At 39.6% G+C, this 11,244-nt stretch overlaps 1 pseudogene; it reads left to right on the plus strand.

Annotated features, from left to right (window-relative positions):
* The first annotated feature begins 10,265 nt into the window (after positions 1 to 10,265).
* Positions 10,266 to 10,415, plus strand: LOC111827883 (annotated as a pseudogene).
* The last annotated feature ends 829 nt before the right edge of the window (positions 10,416 to 11,244 follow it).

Consider the following 11,244-nt stretch of genomic DNA (forward strand, 5'->3'; position numbering starts at 1 on the left):
CAGCTGATTTCCTACAGAGCAAATAATCCAAGAGACCAAGTTGCATTGTCTTTTATGATTTAGCTGCAGCAGTCACATACCATCTTTTCTCCAGTATTCTGTTGGTCACAAATATGGGAAGGGAGTACACAGGGATGTGAATACCAGGAGGTGAGGGTCATTAGGGGCCGTCTTGGAGGCTGACTACCTCAGTGGGTAGAATCCTATATAATAAAGAGGTAATATGTAAATTGACTCTCACTCCATCACAAGATGGATGCGCCCACGGTGGAGGCAGGGTTCCTGTAACACAAGATGGCTGCACTCACAGTAGAGACAGGGTTCCCGTAATGAGCCGTAACAAGTGATCAGCAGGGACCTGAGGCTGCATGGTGTCGGGCCGGGGGACCTGAGGCCGCGTTCCCGGCGCCGGGCCGGGGGACTTGAGGGTGCACTCCCCACCCGGCACCGGGCCGGGGGACCTGAGGCTGCGCCCCCCCCCAACCAGCAGGGCTTGACGGGGGCCCTGAGGGTGCACACCCTACACAGCGGGGCTTGACGGGGGGCATGAGGCTGCGCCCCCTGCCCAGTGCTGGGACGGGGGACTGAGGCTGTTCTCCCCTGCCCAGCAGGGCTTGACGGGGGCGGGGCTGGCCGGGTCTGGGTCTTGCACGATTTTGAGGTGCACGTGGGTGGGCGGGGACTTGACTCTGGGTCCTGTGGCGTGCCCCAGACACTGACAGGAGGAAGATTTTGTATACATTTTACTAATTTTTTTCATCTCTGACACTTCTATTATAGAGAAAGGGCAAATAGCAATATTAAAATATTTCCTCTAATTCCCTTTTAATGTGCACGAATTTCATGCACCGGGCCACTAGTAGAAAAATAAGTGCTGGAAGAAGGTACAAAGTGCTGGGGGAGGGGAAGGAAGGTATCAGAGGAGAGAAAGGTTACTGTTGGGGAGATGAGGGAATTGAGAAAGATTTAATTCTTTTAACAGATATTCACAAATATTTATTGAGTGCTTACTGTGTGCCTTCCACATGGTCAGCTAATATGTGGATGTGAACACTGAATTAGAGTCATTTGTTTTAAGTATTCTAGGTCAGCATTTACACTAAGAACAAATATTTGATCTTTGTGTGTAAGGTGAGGGTGGAGTAATTTTTCTAATATTGAAGAGAACAGTAACTTATCAAAATGATAGATAAGCAGTTGTAGAGTGCAAGAAGTTAAGAGCATAAGCACTAGACTTCCTGGGTTCGAATTGTGGCTCCACCACTTGCTAGTTGTGTGATCTTGGGTTTGTGACTATGATACTCTTGCTATTTTAAAAAAATATATTCTTACCTATTTTATATATGGGCCACCTCTGCATGTTCCCCAGTGGGTATTGAGCCTGCATCCCACATGTGCCCTGACTTGGAATCAAACCTACAACCTTCTGGTGTGTGGGATGACGCTCAACCAACTGAGCCACACTAGCCAGGGGTCTACTTTTATCTTCTCAGTGACTTACTAATTGTAAAATGGGGATAATAATGCTGCCTGCTTTATATTGCTGCTGTGAGAATCAAATAAGTTAAAATTATGCCAAATCCTTGGAACAGCTTACATGCATCACTATCATCATTACTAATTTTTGGTAGTAGCATAGAATATGAGTGAATGAAGTTGGATTCAGAGATGAATGGATGTAGAGTGATGTGAGTATTCAGAAAGAGGCATTTAAATGTCAGTCATTGCTGCTTCAGTATCAAGTTTTTCAGTTCAAGTACCTACCTATGTCTAATAATTTTTATTTCACAAAGTAGAGTGAACCAATAATTTCACTTAGCTGAACTCCATAATTAAAACAAGACCTCAGGAAATGCACAGTTGCTTGTTGAGGGCATAGCATAGCCTCTTGAGCCTCTTTACATTACTGGGCCCTCTATCTGCTAGAACAGTGATGGCGAACCTATGACACGCGTGTCAGAGGTGGCACGCGAACTCATTTTTTTGGTTGATTTTTCTTTGTTAAATGGCATTTAAATATATAAAATAAATATCAAAAATATAAATCTTTGTTTTACTATGGTTGCAAATATCAAAAAATTTCTATATGTGACACGGCACCAGAGTTAAGTTAGGGTTTTTCAAAATGCTGACACGCTGAGCTCAAAAGGTTCGCCATCACTATGCTAGAAGCAGTACTTACAGGGGCATGTGCTTCAGTGGGTTTAGCTAGCAGTACTTACAGGTGCATATGCTTCAAAAGAGCTTAGGGGTGGAACCTAGGACCCATAGTAAAAATACCTAGAAGGAGGATTTTTGTGACTAAGTCACAAGACAATCTGCAGACATTCTTAAAAATACTATATCACTTCTATGAAGAGGAAAGATTATTGAACTCCATGTTGCTGAGGTGTTGAATCAGAAATTGAGTGATTTGCCAGAGTGCATTGGGTGGAGCTAATTGCTTACATTTTCTTCAGTTCTGTGATTCAGTGAGTCAAGTCCAATTGTCATTGTTTAGTTGAACGAAGGCATTGAGAAATTAAATGGTTTGAGATTCCACAACAGTCTCATGGCTGAGCCTGGATTAGCTCTTCACTCTGTATTTAAGGCTGGCTCACATAGCAATAATAGAACATCTGCAGAATCTTTCCAAGACTGAGTGGTGTGAAAAGTTTTTCTTTCCTTTAGATACCATATTTTCACTTTTGTGGTATATCTGTTTAATTTACTTGCTCACTCACGCTTGTTCATATGAATTTAGAAATCATTCCTTGTATAGATGAGTGCTGATCTATAATAATAAAAGCATAATATGCTAATTAGACTGGACGTCCTTCTGGACTTTCTTCCAGACATCCTTCCTTCCTTCCGGATAAAGCCACAGCAGGCAGAGGCAGCAGAGGCCCCTGGCCATGGCTGTGGCGGGCAGGGGCCAGGACCAAGGCCCTTGCACAAATTTCGTGCATCGGGTCTCTAGTAATGAATAATTTGGATAGCTCATTTTGAAATCTGGAGTGTATCCTCTATTTGTACTAAATTTGCAGGTGGGCTATTTACAGGTTTTTGACCTCTAAAATTGTGAGAATTATGGGTGAGTTTGGTTCTTTATAAAGTTTTTTATTTAAGTATAGTTGATATACAACATTACGTTAGTTTTACGTGTACAGTATGGTGATTCGACATTTTTATACCTTACAATGTGATCACCCCAGTAATTCTAGTAATCATCTGCCACCATGCAAAATTATCACAATATTATTGACTACATGTGACTTTGGTTTTAAATTTAAAATGATAATGGTGTAATTTGAAAAAAGTTCTAAATTCCCTAGATCCGTGGTTGGCAAACTGTGGCTCGCGAGCCACATGCGGCTCTTTGGCCCCTTGAATGTGGCTCTTCCTAAGCCTTAGGAGTACCCTAATTAAGTTAATAACAATGTACCTACCTATATAGTTTAAGTTTAAAAAATTTGGCTCTCAAAAGATATTTCAGTCGTTGTACTGTTGATATTTGGCTCTGTTGACAAATGAGTTTGCCGACCACTGCCCTAGATGATAGAATAAAAAAACTAGGGAGGTAACATGTCAAGTTTAAGGGCACGAACAGTTAGGTTCTGACAGTTGTTAGCTGTGTAACCATAGGCTCACTCCTTAACATTTGGTGACTCAATTTCCTGATCTGTAAAATGGAGTTAATAATTCTTACAGCATGAGGTTGTTGTAAGGATTATGGGGAACTGTAAAGGGAAGTAACAGTGTCATCATGGTGCTACCTTATTAACCTGCACCAGCTCGGTGAAATATGTAGTAGTATCATTTTGCAGATGAGGTAAGTGAAGCTTGGAGAGATGAACTAATTTAGGAAGATCGCACTGAGGATTTGAACCCAGGTCTGTTTTTGAATTAAAAGATACTCCCTACATTAATGTATATGAAGTGCCTAATTTTGCAACTAGTAAATGTCTGTTCTTGTTCACTTTCTTTTGCATAGTTGGTGAAAAATGTCAGTATACTGAGAATTCTTTATGGTAGTAATAAAAATATTCTTTCCTTATATGTATCTTGTTGCCATTCCTGGAATTGCTCAATAAATACTTACTAAAGGGCATACTATAATGTCCAAATTAAAAATTTTTTGTCAGTGTTCCATTATCTGTAAATGGTGTAAGTGATGCCAAAGTCTCTTAATTGTGGTGAATTTGTACATATTTTCACTACCGCAAAATTTACAGGAACTTGGAAAGTTGTCCTCTCCTTATACCTTAGGACACACCATTTTGGTATGAGTGTGATATTATCATGGTTATGAAACTGGCTTTATTGTTGATTTTATATTTTGTTATATGATGGATACATTTAAAGTAGTCTTTTAAAATTTGCCTTATATCTGGTGTCTTGCCTTTTCTTTGAGAGGTAGAGATGGGGAAACAATTTAGGAATGAAAAATAAGGGCCGTTTTCTTTCTTATTCTTGATACACTATTTTTTAAATTGTCACCTGAGGACATGTTCATTGATTTCTAGAGAGAGGAGAAGGGACAGGAAGGGGGAGAGAGATGCCTCCTGTAAGTGCCCAACCTGGGATAGAACCTGAAACCTAGGTATGTGCCCTGACTAGGAATAGACCCTGCAACCTTTTGGTACATAGGCTATCGTTCAACCAACTGAGCCAACCAGCCCAGGCTTCTTGATACATTTTTAATAAAAAATCACTTGAACTAAAGCTTCCCTCCAGAAGCCTTTAACTCTTATTTTTATTTAAAAATATATTTTTATTGATTTCAGAGAGGAAGGGAGAGAGAGATAGAAACATCAATTATGAGAGAGAATCATGGATTGGCTACCTCCTGAAAGCCCCCTAGAGCCTTCAACCCGGGCATGTGCCTTGACTGGGAATTGAACCGTGACTTCATGGTTCATAGGTCAGCGCTCAACCACTGAGCCATGCCAGCTGGGTAGTCTTCACTCTTTAATTCTAACATTCCAGGTGAATGCCCTGAGGTCATGGCATTGAAGGCAAAGATATGTTGGTATTTTAAATTCTGTTTTATAGATTCAGTGAATCATTTCACATTTTGTTAATGTTTCCTTGTGTTCAGATTTTTTTCAAGAGGTTGGGGGGAGTCCGGAATGGGAATAGGGAATCTAGAATATAATGAGATTATGGACTAATGATTATTTGAAATTAAATAAATTTTAATATATGTATTTTTTTTACCCAGTAGAAGATCATGGTGTGGTTCATTTGTGTGATATCTATCAGGAATCTGTGTGTACTTTGAGTCATATGATTATTTAATCATTTTCCTAAATCAGTTACTCTGTAACATAATTGACCTTATTATTTTTTAAAAAATCTTTTTTACTTTTACCTGAAAGCTGATTCTAAAGATGAACCTAGCAGAATTGATTTGTATGAAAACTGGGCATGATCTGTACAATTTGGATAAAATATTCATGACATTTTATTTTCAACATGTTTAATAACCTGTTGGATGCCTAAATAAAACTGAGTTAATTATAGTGTAACCTTTTGTTCTATTTGGAGAGTGTTAAGGGATTTTGAATACCTTCCAAAATTCACCTTCATCAAGTGAGTTCAGAAAACTCTTTCTAGAACAGGGATCCTCAACATTTTACCTGCATGACCCTCTTTATCTCTTCTGAACACTTATTTGTTTTGTTTAAAAACAAAAACATAGTAGATTTAAAGCATGGTAGATTTCCCTACTGTTTGGAGATAGTGATGTGTTTTGGAGTTGAATGCACCTGTTTTCAGTCCTGGCTCTACTGCTCATTGGCTCTGATCTTGGGCAAGGGAATTAATCTTTGTGCATCTCTATTTCCTCATAGGATAGTGGTGAGGTAAATAAAATCACATATAAAGTATTTAGCACATAATAGGCATTCTTTGCATGCTCATTTTCTGAGCCCCCAGAATTTTTCTTTTGTAGCTCTAGCTAAATTGCAGCTAAACAATTGTGTAATTATTTTATGTTTTTCTTCTTATAAGTTTCATGAGTCCAAGGACCACGTCTGTTTCTTCACTGCTATATTCCCAGTGTCCAGCATAGTGCTTGCCATGGCATAATAGATGTTCAATAAATACTTGTCAAATGAATGAAAGTGACCCACTCTCTCTCTTTATCCTCTCCTTCCTTACCTAAAGGACAGTGTACTGAATTTATTTTCTTTGGCCCACTTGAGAATTAACTTGTTACTTGAATTTTAGTCTATTAAAGATTAGAGCCAGAAAAAAAGAAAGATTAGAGCTAGATAAAGGGAAGGGCAATGAGTAAATGAATAATAACCAGAAAGAGAGCAGAGCAATATTCAAAGTAACTTATAATACTACTAGAGGCCCGGTGCACAAATTCCTGCACAGGTCAGGTCCCTTGGCCTGGCCGGTGATCAGGACTGATCTGGACTGTCTCGCCCAGTCACAATTGGGGCAGGGCTGGCAGCTGCTGGGAGGGACCGTGGGAGGTTGGCTGGCCTCGGGAGGTCGCTGTGGGAGCACACTGACCACTAGGGGGCAGCTCCTGCATTGAGAGTCTGCCCTCTGGTGGTCAGTGTGCGTCATAACGATCGGTTGAGCTGTTGTTCAGTCGACCAGTTATAACGGTCGCTTAGGCTTTTATATATATAGGCAACATCATAGTACTTTGGACTTTCTAACCTTACTAGAGGCCCGATGCACGGATTCGTACACCCGTGGGTTCCCTCTGCCTGGCCTGAGCCCTCTTACAATCCGGGTCCCCTCGGGGGATGTTGGAGAGCTGGTTTCAGCCCCATCCCCAGAGGCCAGGCTGAGGGACCCCACCAGTGCACAAATCAGTGCACTGGGCCTCTAGTATGCATATAAGATCTTTGGTTAATCTCTTCCCACCCTCCCCCTAACCCCTTTCCCTCTGAGATTCATCAGTCTGTTCCATGTTTAATTAATCTTTGGTTAATCCAGTGGTTCTCAACCTTCCTAATGCCGAGACCCTTTAATACAGTTCCTCATGTTGTGGTGACCCCCAACCATAAAATTATTTTCATTGCTACTTCATAACTGTAATTTTGCTACTGTTATGAATCGTAATGTAAATATCTGATATGCAGGATGTATTTTCATTGTTACAAATTGAACATAATTAAAGCATAGTGATTAATCACAAAAACAATATGTAATTATATATGTGTTTTCCAATGGTCTTAGGCGACCCCTGTGAAAGGGTCGTTTGACCCCCAAAGGGGTCGCGACCCACAGGTTGAGAACCGCTGGGTTAATCTCTTCCAGCCCTTCCCCCTCCCCCCTTCCCTCTGAGATTCATCAGTCTGTTCCATGTTTCCATGCCTGTGCATTGAGCGTCTGCCCCCTGGTGGTCAGTGCCCGTCATAGCTACTGGTCAAATGGTCGCTTAGGCTTTTACATATATAGATATATATGTTTTATTGTTTTCAGAGAGGAAGGGAGATGAAGAGAGAGGTAGAAACATGAATGATGAAAGAATGATTTATTGGCTGCCTCCTGCATGCCCCACACTGGGGATTGAGCCCACAGCCTGGGCATGTGCCCTGACCAGGAATCAAACCTTGACCTCCTGGTTCATAGGTTGACGCTTAAGCCCATGCAGGCTGGGTTGAATGGGCAACTTTTCAATCAACTGAGCCATACTGGCCAGGGTATAGTAGGTTTCTAATAGATATTTGAATGGATTAATGACTGAAGGAATAGACATTTTTTACTCTCTATCTCTTTTTTTTTTAAATATATTTTATTGATTCTTTACAGAGAGGAAGGGAGAGGGATAGAGTTAGAAACATAGATGAGAGAGAAACATCGATCTGCTGCCTCCTGCACACTCCCCACCGGGGATGTGCCCGCAACCAAGGTACATGCCCCTAACCGGAATCGAACCTGGGACCCTTGAATCCGCAGGCCGACACTCTATCCACTGAGCCAAACCGGTTAGGGCTACTCTCTATCTCTTAAGTGATATTTAACATAATTGATCACTTTCTTTCTTGAACCATTTCATATTCTTGGTATGACATTATTCTGAGTTCATTTAATACCTTGTCCATTTCCACAATCTTGCCTGCCATTCTATACTTAGGAGTAGATTTAATGAAAGATATATAAGACCTTTACACTGAAAATAAAAATACATTGCTGGGAGAAGTTAAAAAAGACCTAAATATGTAGAGATATACCATGTTCATGTTTTGAAAGACCCAATCATGTTAAACTGTCCAATCTTCCCCAAATAATCTAAAGATTCAGTATGTTCACAATAAAAATTCCATCACATTAAACTTTCTTTGTAGAAATTGATATGCTGAATCTAAAATTTACATGGAAATGCAAAGGACCTACTAGTAGAATAGCCAAAGCAATTTAGAAGCAGAAGAACAAATTTGGAGGAATTACCTGATTTCAAGACATTATAAAGCCAGAGTAATCAAAGCAGTGTGATAATGGTGTAAAAATAGATATGCATCTTTGGGATACAGTAGAGAATACTAGAAATAGATACATGTATGGCCAATTGATTTTTCAATGAAGTCTCAAATGTAATTCAGAAGGGGCAAGGATAGACTTTTCAATAAATGTTGCTGGGACAGTTGGATATTTGTATATCAGGAAATGAGCTTGGCTGGTGTTGCTCAGTGGTTGAGCGTTGACCTATGAACCAGGAGGTCACGGTTTGATTCCCGGTTGGGGCACATGGCTGGATTGAAGGCTTAATCCCCAGTGTAAGGTGTGCAGTAGGCAACCAATCAATGATTTTTCTCTCATCATCGATATTTCCATCTCTCTCTCTCCCTTCCTTTCTGAAATCAATAAAATATATTAAAAAGAGAAATGAATGTCAATTTTTATCTCTCACTATACATAAAAATTAATTTGAAATGGCTTATAGACCCAAACATATAAACTAAAACCATAAAAGTTGCAGAAGAAAAATTGTAAGAGAAAATCTTTTCAACCTTTGGGTGGGCAAAGACTATTTAGGACATAAAAAGCACTAACAGCCCTAACTGGTTTGGCTCAGTGGATAGAGCGTCGGCCTGTGGACTGAATGGTCCCAGGTTCAATTCCGGCCAAGGGCATGTACCTTGGTTGCGGGCACATCCCTGGTAGGGGGTGTGCAGGAGGCAGCTGATCGATGTTTCTCTCTCATCGATGTTTTTAACTCTCTATCCCTCTCCCTTTCTCTCTGTAAAAAATCAATAAAATATATATTTTTTAAAAAGCACTAACAATAGACAAAAAAGTTAATATATTGGACCGTATCAAAAGTAAAATTTTTCATTCTTTAAAAGACACTAAGAAAATAGGTAAGCCACACTACATATATATATATGTATATGTATGTGTGTGTGTGTGTGTGTGTGTATTTTCATATAATAAAAGGCTAATATGCAAATTGTCCCCTCGGGAGTTCCACTGCTCACTATGACGTGTGCTGACCACCAGGGGGTGCGAGGAACAAAGGAGGGCCGAACAAAGGAGGGCCCTGGCTGGCAGCTGGCAGCTGCCAGCTGGGGGAAGGAAGGCTCCGATCGGCCCTGATAGCCAGCCAGACCTAGGGACTCTACCCGTGCACGAATTTCATGCACTGGGCATCTAGTATATATACATACATATATATAAAAGGACTTATATCCAGAATATGTAAAAACATGTTAAAGTTCAATAATATGACAATGGCCCAGTTGAAAATGAGCAAAAGATTTGAATAGACACTTCACAGAAGAAAATATATTTGAATATCCAAAAGCATACGAAAATATGCTCAACATCATTAGTCACCAGGGAAATACTAATGAAAACCACAATGATATACTTTTCATTTCCGCTAAAATTTTTTAAAATGGACAATTTCAAGTATTGGTGAGGATGTGAAACAACTGGAATTCATTGGTACAACCACTTTGGAAAACAATTGGTCAGGTATTTTTTTTGTGTGGTTTTTTTTTTGCCATCGTGTCAAGGCTTTATTTCTACTTTATCATCGTCTCATACAGACTCTGAGGCACCATCTTTTGTTCTAGTCTGGTATCCTCATGATGGTCAGTTTTATGGAATTAAGCACATACTTATTATGTATCCCAGCAGTCCTGCTCATTGGTAGTATTTATTATTCATGAGAAATGAAAACATATATTCACAAAAGACCACATGAATGCTCATAATAGCTTTATTCATAATAGCAAAAAAATTAGAAACAATTCAAATGCCATCAACAGGTGAATAGATAAAACAGACTGTGGGTAAACAAAACAATTATTATACTTACCTGGCAGGAGAGATACCATGATCACGAAGGTGGTTTTCCCAGGGCGAGGCTTATCCATTGCACTCCGGATGTGCTGACCCCTGCGATTTCCCCAAATGTGGGAAACTCGACTGCATAATTTGTGGTAGTGGGGGGAAAAACAAAAACAAAACAAAACAAAACAAAAAAACCCAAAAAACAAAATAATTATTGACACAGGCAACAAAGTGGAATCTCAAAAACATTATGTTGAGTGAAAGAATGAGACAAGAGAACTTATTCTATGATTTCATTTAGATTGAAGCTCTATAATAATTTATAATAATAGTAATAGAAATTAGATCAGTGATTGCCTGGGGCTGGAGTGGGGAGGTGGCGATAGAGATGGACTGTAAAAGGGCATGAGGGGTAATGGGAATTTTTTTTTCCTGATTGGTTTTGGTTACTACATAAGAATATACATTTGTCAAAATTCATTAAACTAATTGAAAATGTATACTTAAAATACGTGTATTTTATTGTAAGTAAATATACCTCCAAGTTGATTAAGAAATACTGTGTGGGTCAATACTCTGGACTACAGAAAACATGTTTGCATGCCAACTTTGGTTGAGATTAATTTCTCACAGCTGATCTAAACCCCCACATGTACACACTACTGGAGTCTTCAAATTTCTGTTGAATGAGTGAGTGGATGTATAATGTGCCTTCTTGCAGCTCCATTGTAAGAAAATATCCCATCCTTCATCCTCCTGCAGTTTTCTAACTCCAGTCATTTTATAGAGTTAATTTGTTTACTCCTGGCAGTAGTGTCTGAGTACAAATTGGGTCATTCCTTTCAAATAGTTAATGAGTATCATGTGTAAAACCCTGTCTGAATAAAGTATTTTCTAGCTGTGAGGAATTATACCAGTGACAGTTGATTACATATATGGAATTTACATTTTATTTACAAAAGGCTGGGCAAGCTTTCCTAGCTTAGAATCTGTTTC

The sequence above is a fragment of the Myotis lucifugus genome, unplaced genomic scaffold, assembly GCF_000147115.1.
Source record: "Myotis lucifugus unplaced genomic scaffold, Myoluc2.0 scaffold_239, whole genome shotgun sequence".
Taxonomy (NCBI): domain Eukaryota; kingdom Metazoa; phylum Chordata; class Mammalia; order Chiroptera; family Vespertilionidae; genus Myotis; species Myotis lucifugus.